Genomic DNA, 13,234 nt, shown 5'->3' on the forward strand with positions numbered 1-13,234 from the left:
TTTTTCGCACTCTTCTTTTATAATGTTAGTTTTTTTAAATATATATATGTGTGTGTAAGTATATATAGTCTGAAAAAATGTGTAAATCAAGATAACTTAAAAAAATATTTTCAACTCTAAGTTAAGCATGCAAAAATTTCATTATTTTTAATTAAAAATCTAAGGTAAGACTTAAGTAAAGTATACTACTTGAAAATTTATTTCTTAAGAATTTTATTTGGAGTTATCATAAAAGGTGAACTTGAGTATGTCACTAACTAGGAATTAGAAAATTTAAAATCTATCAATTAGATCAATTATTACTTAACTCTATTAATTTGGCAAGTGACAATATTTTTATAAATTTTTTTTTACAAAAACTATGTCAAAATGCAACAAAATGATAAGATATGTACTTTCCACCCCCACACCTAAATTTTTCATTATCCTCAATACAAATTCGCTGATGCACAAAGTAAAGCAGATAAGAATTGAAGAACTTATATTTGTTCGGTTGACAATGATGATAAGGATCTGCAATTACTGTTAGTATGAGGATGAAGAAATCAAATAAGAGAGAAAAATTATAATTATTATTATTTTATTTTATTTTATTTTTTAGAAAAAAATTTATTATTTTTTTACAGATAATAAGGTTCATGAAGAACCAACACCTCTTCCTCTCCGAGCGTAGAAAATTCTAAAAATGTTTTGAGACATTGACTATTTATTTTAAAAATGTTACCATTTTTAGGATTATTTACCTCGACAGCTCCATGCGAAAAAACTTGTTTGACAAAAAATGGACCTGTCCATCTTGATCTTAATTTTTTAGGAAAAAAAAATATAATTTTGAATTGTACAATAAAACTTTTTGTCCTGGAGAGAAATTTTTTCGTAAAATTGATTTGTCATGAAAAATCTTGGTTTTCTCTTTGTAAATTTTTGAGTTTATGTATGTATCATTTTTAATTTCTTCCAACTCATTTATTTGGAGCAATTTGTTCTTATCTGCCGAGTCTATGTCAAAATTCAATTGTTTTATCGCCCACATTGCTCGATGCTCTAACTCTACTGATAGGTGACAAGCTTTCCCAAACACCAGTCTGTATGGTGACATCCCCAAATTGGCCTTGAAAGCTGTTCTATATGCCCACAGAGCATCACATAATTTTACAGACCATTCTTTTCTGTTATGATTAACTGTTTTTTCTAAGATTTGTTTGATCGTCTGTTTGTGACCTCTACTTGACCACTGGTTTGGGGGTGATAAGGAGTTGACAATTTGTGTGTGATTGAATATTTCCTCATCAAAGCCTCAAAAGAACGGTTACAGAAATATGTACCGTTTCACTAATGATTGCTTGGGGTACTCGAAACCGGGCAAAAATGTTCTCTTTCAAAAACTTGACAACGACCTTGTTGTCATTAGTTTTACAAGCTACCACCTCAACCCATTTTGACATGTATTCAACGGTTACTAGAATATAAACATTTTCAAAGGAATTTGGAAATGGTCCTATGAAATCGATACCCCACAGATCAAAAAGTTCAACAGATAAGATGGATTGTAAGGGCATCATATTTCTTCTAGTGGCCTTCCCTAAAAGCTGACAGCGGTTACAGGTTTTGCAAAACTCATATGAATCCTTGAAAAGAGTGGGCCAGTATAGCCCAGATTAGAGAATTTTTTTCAGCTGTTTTTCTTGGGCCAAATTGGCCCCCACATGCTTGCTCATGACAAAAGGATAGAACACTCCTAGTTTTTTCAGTGGGAACACACCTCCTAAAGATCTGATCAGGACAGTATTTGAATAGATATGGATTATCCCAGTAAAAGTATTTTACTTGGGAGAGAAAACGGGATCTATCCTGTTTGGACCAATGAGAAGGGATCTGGTTCATGACTATGTAGTTCACAATGTCGGCGAACCATGGAACAGATTGGATTTCTAGGAGTTGTTCATCTGGAAAATGTTCATTGATCGGGACGGTTGATGTTGGTGCATTTGGGAGTCGAGATAGGTGATCTGCTACGGGGTTCTCTGTTCCCCTTCTGTCAAGAATTTGGATGTTAAACTCTTGAAGTAGGAGAATCCATCTAATGAGCCGTGCTTTATCATCCTTTTTGGTCAAAAGATACTTTAGTGCAGCATGATCTGTGAAAACTTTGGTTAATGAACCGATGAGGTAGGACCTGAATTTTTTTAAGGCAAAGACTACAGGTAAAAACTCTTTTTTTATGACAGAGTAATTTTGTTGGGCATCATTCAAAGTCCTACTGGCGTAGTAGATCACATGCGATTTTCTATCAAACCGTTGTTCTAAAACAGCACCAATCGCAGAATCAGATGCATCACACATCAGTTCAAAGGGTAAGGTCCAGTCCGGTGCATGAATGATAGGAGCTGTGGTTAGCTCCTTTTTCAGATATTCAAAAGCTTTGAGGCAGTCGGGAGAGAAGACAAATGATGTATCCTTGGATAAGAGATTGGTCAATGGTCTAACAATTTTGCTAAAATTCTTGATGAAACGTCAGTAAAAACCAGCATGGCCAAGAAATGATCTGACATCTTTGACAGTTTTGGGAGGAGAGATATTGGAAATGAGATCTACCTTAGTTTTGTCTACTTCGATTCCCCTATTAAAAACTACATGTCCTAAGACAATGCCTTGTTTGACCATGAAATGATATTTTTCCTAATTGAGAGTCAGATTTTTCTCCCTACACCGTTCTAGGATTAGTTTAAGATGATGCAAACAGTGGAAAAATGTGTCACCAAAAATAGAAAAGTCATCCATAAAAATTTCGAGAAATTTCTCTACCATGTCGGGAAAAACTGATCATGCAATGTTGGAATGTGGCTGGTGCGTTACACAGTCCAAAGGGCATGCGTCGGTATGCGAATGTTCCATACGGGCAAGTGAATGTGGTTTTCTCCTGATCTTCTGGAGCGATAGGGATTTGATTGTAACCTGAATATCCATCCAGGAAACAATAGAACTCGTATCCTGCTAAACGCTCTAACATTTGGTCAATGAAAGGAAGAGAGAAGTGATCTTTCCGAGTGGCTAAGTTGAGTTTTCGGTAGTCAATGCAAACTCGTCATCCAGTTTGGATCCGAGTGGGAATCAGCTCATTAGCCTCATTTTGTATCACGGTGATCCCAGATTTCTTTGGAACAACTTGGACCGGACTCACCCATGAACTATCAGAAATGGGATAAATGATCCCATGATCGATACATTTCAGAATGTCTTTCCTAACAGCTTCTTTCATCACTGAGTTTAACCTACGTTGAGCATCTCTAGTAGGTTCGGCATCATCTATCAAATGAATTCGGTGTTGAACAATGGTTGGACTAATCCCTTTGATATCAGTCATGGTCCATCCAATGGCTTCCCTATTCTCTCTTAAAACATCTAAGAGAGCTTCCTTTTGACTGGTAGTTAAGTCAGAAAAAATGATAACTGGTAAAGGCTCGTTCTTCCATAAGTAGGCATACTCTAGATTTTCAGGTAGAGGTTTGAGCTCTAATTTAGGGGGTTCCTCCACATATGGGCGAAGCTGGACTCGGTGTTCTATCTCCAAAGGTTCTCGTTGCCAACCAACAGTAGAAACATGATTGATCAGCGGTTCTAACTCTAGTTCGTCATCAGAAAACTCCTCAATCATTAAATCAGATGCATTTGAATCAGACAGAAAACTCCTCAATCATTAAATCAGATGCATTTGAATCAGACTCACACTCTCCCTCTTGTTGTTCACTGGATATTCCTTGAATGAAATTCACTTCCATGGGTTCATCAGATGGATCACTAGGCTGCCTTCCTAGGTTAAAGATATTGAGGTCAACAGTTATATTCCCAAAAGATAGTTTCATCTGACCGGTTCTATAATTTATCAAAGAATTTGAGGTGGCTAAGAACGGTCTTCCTAGAATGACGGGGAATTGACTTCTGAGATTAGAAACGGGCTGCGTTTCCAAGACAATAAAATCAACAGGGAAGATGAACTCTCCAACCTCGATCAGAACATCCTCTACCTCTCCTTTGGGAATTTTTACAGATCTATCAGCTAACTGTAGAGTACATCTTGTCAGTTTAAGTTCTCCTACACCTAGCTGTTGATAGACTAAATAAGGAAGGAGGTTGACGCTGGCTCCCAAGTCTAGAAGTGCCTTATCAATATGAGTGTTACCTATGACGCATGGAATTGTAGGACAACCAGGGTCCTTATATTTTAACGGCATGGGTTTCGAAAAAAATTTCACTGAGGTTGGTAGCTAAGAAGACTTTCTTGGGGATATTTGTGGTTCTTTTCTTAGTGCATAAGTCCTTCAAGAACTTTGCATAAGAGGGAATTTGTTCGATTGCATCTAGGAGAGGGATGTTGATCTTGACCTGTTTAAAAGTTTCTAGGATTTTCTCAACCTGCGGGGAGTTTTTTCTAGGTTTGAGTCTATCTGGAAAGGGGGCAACGGGCCTATACCTATCTAGATCAGGCTCAATCTTATGTTCAGCATTTTGGTCATCGGAAGGAATTGCTTCATCGGAAGGAGTGTGTTGGATGGGAGAAGGGGTCATTTTGGTCATCGGAAGGAATTGCTTCATCGGAAGGAGTGTGTTGGATGGGAGAAGGGGTTTGATCTGTTGGCATTCTAACCTGATTGTCTATCTGTTTTCCTGATCTCAAAGTGTGAACTGCATTCATATGAGCTGGATGGGTTGAACTGGATCCATTGTCTTTAGGGTTTGTAACAGGTTGACTTGGGAATTTTCCTTTCTCTCTCTCTCTCGCTCACGACAGTGGCTAGTTGCCCAAGTTGGGTTTCTAACCGGGCTATGGCTTGAGTGTTCGAGTTGAGTACTTGGCCGGTTGTTTGCATGAAGGAATTTAGAGTGGTGGATGATTGGGTCAACATATTGGTAGTTTGTGTAGAAGCTTTGATCATAGCTTCTAAACCCTTTTCTAAGACACTTAAACGTTTGTCATGATCAGAATTTGTAGGCTGGTGAGGATGAGGATGTTGGGTTGGAAAAACTGGGTTAGCTTGTTGGAAATTGTTTGGTGAGTTGAACGGGACAGTATTTCCCCTAGGGAATTGTTGGTTCGACGCGGGAATGAAGTTTTGATTTCCGGGAGAATTTCCTTGATTCCATGCAAAGTTTGGATGATTTCTCCAACTTGGATTGTAGGTTAAAAATGGATCATTTCTAGGGCTCTGGAATGCAACGTTCATCTGTTCTAAAGCATGATTGTTTCCTAGGAGAGGACATTCCTCTGAAACATGGGTAGAAGACTGACAGTTATGACATCCCGGAGCAGAAACATGATTGATTTGAGCTGGAGCTCGTTCCTTAACTTCTAAGGCTTCTAACCTCCACAGTATTATTGTCATCTTTGCTTCAGAAGCAATGTTTGACTTCAGAGAAAGACCACTAGACTTAGATTGGGGAACTGATGAAACCCTGTCATCACAGTGTTCCCACTGTATTGTTTTTTCGAATAGACTCTCTAGGAATTCCCAAGCTTCATCTGCGTTTTTCCTCATAAAATCTCCCTGACACATCGATTCTAAAGATGTTTTTGAAGAATAGTCTAATCCTTCATATATGACTTAGCACAATCGTTATTTTTCTAGACCATGATGAGGACATTGGATTAAAAGATCTTTGAATCGGTGAAAGTATTTTCAGAATGGCTCTTCCGGGATAATTTTAAAGTTTTGAATATTGTTCATTAGCTTTACCGTTTTGTGAATAGGGAAAATTTTCTTAAGAAAAACGATGACAAATTCATCCCAAGTTGAGATAGAATTTGTCGGTAAGCTGTACAGCCATTTTTTAGCTTTATCCGTAAGAGCAAATGGAATAAATCTGAGCTTAATTGCGTCTTCGATTAATTCTCTCATTTTAATCATAATACACACTTCCTCAAACTCTGAGATAAAAATATATGCATCTTCTGTTTCATTACCAAGGAATTTAGGAAGCATGTTTATGTAATACGGTCTAAGCTCGAAATTTGCTCCATTTACTTCGGGGAGTCTTATGCAAGATGGAATTGCATTTCTGGTGGGGTAACACATATCCTGAAGAACGGGTTGATTTGCCATTTCTTGGATTGGTTCAACACGGATTAAACGATGAGAATTATCTCTAACCCAAGTTTGCATACACCAAAACAACTTCTTTTTATAATTTTTTTTAAAGAAAGAAAGAAAATTAGTTTTTTTTTAGAAGAAAAAGAAAAATCCTAAATTCCTTATTAAGCTCGAGTCCTTAGGGGCCAACGTCTAATGAGTTTTAGGAGGCTTGGGTTTGTGAAGTGAGGAATTAGTGATTTGTGGGCTAAGAAAAGGGTGATGAAATCCCTTATCTTATCTTGATTATGGGGTTTTGCCCTTAAAAATGTTTTAAGTATGTGCTAAATCAAGTGCTACAATCACTTTGGTGAATTCCTATACTATATGAAATACAACCCTAGAAATTAAAAGCGACTAAAAAGGATGATAAAAAGAAAATCTTTATATTTTTTATTAGGGTTAACAATCAAACAACTATGAGAAGGGGGAACATTGTTTGAGTTTATTATCTTGTTAGTTAATGTCCAAGTGAAAGATGGATTTTATTATGGTCAAAAAAAATAAAATCTTTTTTTTTAAATCCTAATTGTCTCTAATTGTGAAGCTAATTAAAAAGGGTGGAATTAAAAACACTAGAAAGAAGACTTACCCGAAAGCAATTCTCCAAGTTCTTGATCTTCAATTCAAGATTTTCAAGCTCCAAGCGGTTCCTTCACAAGAAAAACACACAAGTTAAAGAACCAAAATAATAAAATCCTATTTTAGCACCTTCCCTGGCAACGGCACCAAAAACTTGATGCGGCATAATTATGTACCAAAATTGCAAGTGCACAATTGATCAAGTTATAGTATAAAAAGTTATCGATCCCACGAGGAAGGTGATTTTAAGAGATTATTAGAATTGGTTTTTATATTGTGTGCATGACAAAATAGTATTAAAGAATAAGTGAGATTGTGATGAGTGATTGTTGTGAATATATGCAAGAGACAATAAATTGAATTTTAGAGAAAAGAAATAAGAACCAAAGAATAAATAAAATCACAATGCAAGAAAGAAGAATGAATAAAATTAAGAAATAAAATCAAGAATGAAAAGAAAATTCAAGAAAGTTAAGATGGAGGATTCAATTTAAGATATGAGAAATCTAGAATTTAATCCACTAGCTAATCTCTATTACAATATACAAACTATTCTCTTTTTATCATATTTCAACTTAGATTTATTAAGCATAGACTATCAAACCATTTAAGGAAAGTATAACCTATCAAATTATCATCTAAGTTAAAATTACTATTCATGATAAGAACAACAACAAGATAGTAATCCTAGAATTCATAAGCATAACCTATCAAACCATTTAAGATAAGCATAGATTATCAAATTCATCTTCTACCGATTAGTTTTCTAGTTGATTATTCTAAACATGAATATTTTAAGTGAAAGCGAATAATTCATATAATATAAAAAAAATTAGACTAGTTTTATATAATTCTAAGATTTCTACAAGAATTAATTTCACATCTTAAGAAATAAAAACAAGAAGAAAAAGAACTAATTACAAAAAAAGAAAAGAAAAATCTAAACTATGAACAAGAATTAAATCTAACTACAAAGAATTAAAATCTAAAGAACAAGAATTAAATCTAACTACAAAGAATTAAAATCTAAACTACAAAATAAATTGAAAAAATTAAATGCAAGAAAATAAATCTACTCTACAAATTAAAGTGCAAAAAGAAATAAAAATACAAGAAAATAAATCTACTCTACAAGCATGAATGTAACTCTAACTAATAAGCAATAATAAAGAAATTACTAAAAAGAAATAAAAGAGGAAAATAAAAGAAATGCAAACCTTCAAATTGCTCTTCATCTCCATCCTTATCATTCAACAAAGAGGAGAAAAGAAAAATTTAAAGTGGAGAAAAAATTATTATTATTAATTGCAACAAAAGTTATAATTTTGGAAGGCCTTCTCAATTAAGAGTAGCCCTCCTCTCCAAATGGAGTTACAAAATTTTTCACTCTCCTAACCCCTCACTCTCTACCCCTATTTATAGTAAACATCAGTGAATGAGAGCTATTGGATTGAAATCTTATCCAAAAACAATAAATTTCAGCCTTAGATCTGTAACAAACTGTACGATGGTATCGATATCAGCATCGATAGAGGTATCGATGCTGGCATCGATACGGGCATCGATGCTGGCATCGATACCCAGCCTTCTCCTGTTGTTGTCCGAGCTTCTCTCTTGTTCTTGGACTTGGGCTTTGGACTTTTGGGCTTCATATTTGTTTTCTTCATTAAATCAATGGGCTTTTGGATAAATTGGCAATTTGATTTTCCAATGGGCTTCTTGATTTCTCTTTTGCTTCATTTCTTCATTAAATCAATGGCCTTTGTTCAGAGATGAGAGTTTGAGATTTATTCTTCATTAACCTGTATTTAAAGATAAAAAATAATTATTAGTGGTATATTTATTCATATAAAATAGATAATGATGGTATAAACTGTAATAAAATGTGATTATCAAACAAGCATTTTCGTTCATTTCAGCCCTTTTTTCTTCAGTGTCAGAAGTCAAATAAGTCTGACCAACAGCCCTAAAAGACTTCTGTTGAATTAAGATGTATTTTATTTTTTGTTTCCAAATGCTAAAATCAGATTTTCCGTTGAGCGGAATCATACCATATTGAACAATACCATATTGATTAGTAGCAGACATTTTTTCACACAGAAAAAACACACAATTTTTCAAGAAAGAAAATAAAATACAAATGTAGCTGGAAAAATTTTAAATTTGCGAAGCAACTAGCACAAACAAAATGGGAATAACGATGAGCACAAAGCTCGGATTCAGACCCTTTGTTCTTTCGCACGAGCACAAACAATAACAAAAAAAAATTATTAACTTCAGCAGATAACCGCAGTGGGACTAAAAGAGGTTTTTTCAGCAGATAACTTCGACAAAGAGATATCAGGAGGGAAAAAATTCAGTCAATTCACCTGAGCGAAACCCTAGGAGAGGGTTTCGACCTTACCCACGCCCTCGCGGCGATCCGACGGTGGTCCTTTGGCGGTCCGGCGGGGTCCTGCGATGGCGATCGGTTGTTTTGGAAGGGCGACGACTAACCTCGCTCTGATACCACTGTTGAGGATCGTCGTCGTTGATGTTTGGCTCAGAAGTCTGCTCAATCAGTCACTGTTCTTCTCAGCAGTGCACCACCAAGAACACAAAGAGAGGGCTCACTGATTTTCTCCTTCAGTCACTCACCAAGAGGGAAGGGGATCGTACAAAGGGGGTGAGAGCACAAAGCTCACAGGGGAGAGTAGAGGATCGCACACAGTAGAGGAGCTCAAGCTCAGCTTTCTCTTCCCACCCCGAGCTACTACCAAACCCTCCGAAAGATATAGAGAAGGGGGCAGCCGACACGGGAGAGAGGCTAGGGTTACGAATGGAAGGAGCCGACCTACAGGGATGGGAGATGGGACTCCAAGCGGCGGCCATCAGATCACAGAGGTGTGAAAGGGGGTTGAGTACCATCGGGTAGGAGAGAGGCATAGAGGAGGCTAGGGCAAATATAGGAGGGGAACTGGGCCTTTAGGTAACAGGCATTTGGGCCAACTAATATCAACATCCTTTAGGGTTTTTTTTTTTTCTAAAATGTAATCTCTGTGCAGGAATTCTACGGTAGAGAATGGGCATAGAGAAGAGAATCAGTAGGAGAAAACGACCATCGATTCAGGCGAGGGTTTCTCCACTTGTTCTTAATATTATGGGGTTTTTCTTGATCACTCTTTTCTTTGAATCTGATGTAAACCCCTAGGAATTCGTATAAATCATATTAGGGTATTTAGATGTTATTTTCTTGATGAGTTTTACTAGTTTGTATTGATCTCATAGGTTTTAATCTCTACACGATGGATAGAATTGGAAAACATGCACAAAACCTACATGGAATTAATCCTGGTTTTTTCGTATTTTATGTTGTTTCTCTTAGATAAATTAATGTGTAAAAACATGGTAAATCAGTCCCATAACACTTGTAAGGAGTTACGAAGAGACTAGAGGTAAGACGGCAAGAAACGGTGATCATTGTATATAAATCTTCTAAGAACAGCGACAATCCAATTGCCTAGTCAAGTAACGGCAAGAATCAGCCATTAATTTGATCATGCTCGAGCGGCAGGAACCTGACTGGGGAATTAGCTATTTGATCAGGTTTGATGGAAACCCTGTTTTTGTAAAATGTTATTAGAAACGTTTGGATTTTTAGGCAGACTTCTGGTTTTAGTTTGTTTAGAATATATACCTATTTTTAAATAATGTATAAGAGAGTGTGAGATTATTTAATGATGTATGAGTAATCCTATGAGATACCTACATAATATATTGAGTGTTTTGATAAATTAACTGGCTCGACAATTAATGTAGAATTGGCTTCAAGGTGAATGAACGATAGTATAAATTAACATCGTTATGAATTAAATGGTGCTAGAGTTGACATGCTAGGACTTACACCGTAATCTTTGTACATGTAGATGTGTGTAGAGACCTGGATCCTGGACTATGAAGTGTACCCCCAATTTAGCAATAACTAGTTTGTGTGAGGTTGCCGTAGGATTTGGATTTTAGTGCATAATATTACATATACAATTAAATAACAGCATGATTAGGGGATAAGTAATGAGATGAATTGAGACTTAGAGGTTGATTGGTTGGTCAGAGGACTCCGATATGAGTGTCTATTTGATTAGATGATTTGTATATGTGTAACCACCTTAAGTGGATAGACTCAATCATTTCATATCTAAATAAGAAACGTAATTAATTTTTATAATATGTTGTATGTTTTTTTATATACTTGCATGCAGAACACTACATGTTACATCCATCTGAAACTGATGATCATCCTTTTGACTCTTATTTTACTCTTTTCTAGATGATAAGGATATTATTATTGTGTAGCTAACCCTTGATTCTTACAATTTCCTATATTTTCCTTACTTAGACCTTATGTCTAAGTCTTTTATGGACACCCATCATTTAGATAATGAAGTGAGTCTGACCACAGCGAACCAAGCGTATTTGAATGATTAGGTTATGAGGAAATAATTTTGCCATGTAGTAGCATGGATAAACAATAATTAGATTATTTATTTATTTGAGTAGATACTTCATGATATCATTTTTAGAGATTTTATCTAGTACTTGGTGGTCGTGTTTGAGCCAAAACACGTACTTATTTTTGGATATTGAAGTTTATCTCTCTAGTGGATTTGGAACTTTGGACAAGTGATAATTCTTTCTTGTTTCTACTTTGACATTTTGATGCGATGTTGTTGTAGTGATGAGACATGTACTTTTATATATATATATTTATTATGAGTAGTTGTGAATGTATAACAAAACAAGTTACATGATATTTGTAGAACACTTTATATTTTTTATTCTATGAATATTGCTATAAGAAAACTCTAGGAATAGACTAATATCAATCACATGAAAGCACGGAAAATATCGAGAACACAAATAACACACGGTTGTACGTGGTTCGGCTTGTAGTCTACGTCTATGGGTTAAGGAGGAGAATAATTTTACTAATAATTTGTGAGGAATACAATAGATCTCTCAATCACTCAATCCCTAACACACACCCAAAGGCCTAATACAACTCTCTCAAATAAAGGAACAAAAGAGAGAAAATATCAAATAGATTTCATGAAAAATCTCTACGTTCTTGATTGGTGCTTTGTAAATTGATGATTATAATCGGCTTGGAAGATTGTACATATATAGGCTTGAAGATTCTAACTCCTTGTTGCCTACGGTATAGGAGTTCCAGTAAGAATATAAGTCCACATATTCTAAAGCCTAATAATTTTTCAAGCCCATAATGACTTCTATTCTCACTACACTTAAAAGTCCTAATTGGAGTTCACTTGCGACTTTCCTTATCACCAAACTACAAGTCTACAAGTCCTATGCACAATAGGATTGTATTGATGATCCAACTAACTCCTAGTAAAAAAGACTCCTCTTAGCCAAGTCTATCTAATGGGGAAAACTATTAGTTTAAGTTCATATTTGAGACACACTAATAAATATTCTACCTCCCATGTAAATACTCGTGAGCGGGCGTAGTAGGAAACAGGTAGAGCCTGAAAGCCTTAGAATACAAAGATTAGGGGTCAAAATGAAATTAAGAAAGAATTTGAAACCTAATGCAACAAGCCTCATTTTAAAAGGGTGTTATTTAAAATAATTTGAGGTTATCATTAGACTTACTATTTTTAAGTTCACACGTTGTTGCGGGTATTATTTATCAAGATATATCTTTATTGATAATATGATTGTTTTATATAACTATTTATAAATACTTCAACGATAAATTTTTTTAACTATTATTTGCAGAGTGAACTTTCAAACTAGTTAACAAAATAATACATCAATTAGTAATTTTTATTAATTTTCTATAATTGAACTAGAAAAGATTTATATTTTTGAAATGTCTAATAAAGATTAAATTCATCATCTGTATGAATAATAATAAAAGTACATGTGACCAGTATTTTCAAGGTTAAAAATGTTATTTCAGCTTGAACAATGAATAAAGTGTCAAAAATCTATTGTAGCATATAGAGTATGCTAAAGATTGAAAATTTATACTATAATATGAAAAATATTTATGGGAAAAGTTGGTTCAACGCGAACCACGGGTCCAAGATTGCAAAAGTTATTGTGAGCACGGACAGTGATTTTAATACTCCAAATTATACTGTAGCATAAATAGTGTTATTATAGTAGTAATAGTGATTTTTGAAGTATTGCTTTTATGAAGTAAGGGAAAAAAATTGAGGTCGGACTAATAATGTCTTGGCAGTAAAAGAGAAGTTGACAAGCCTCCATATAGATAAATGCTAGTAGGGTTGGCGTGGGCCAGGCCGATTCAAGCCTGTGACTCGGACCCATCGGGTTCAGGTCTGGGCCGAATCTGACTTGGGCCCGTCCGTATTAGAGTGGGTCAGGCCTATTGCTTTTATCCCAGATTTTAGATTGGACCCAGCCCATGGCCCATGGATGGTGAGTCAGCCCGTTGATTTCTTTTAGCTTTTTCCTAATTTTTTTATTTTAATTTCTAAACTATATTAACTTTGTATTCA

The sequence above is a fragment of the Asparagus officinalis genome, chromosome 1 (assembly GCF_001876935.1).
Source record: "Asparagus officinalis chromosome 1, Aspof.V1, whole genome shotgun sequence".
Lineage (NCBI taxonomy): Eukaryota > Viridiplantae > Streptophyta > Magnoliopsida > Asparagales > Asparagaceae > Asparagus > Asparagus officinalis.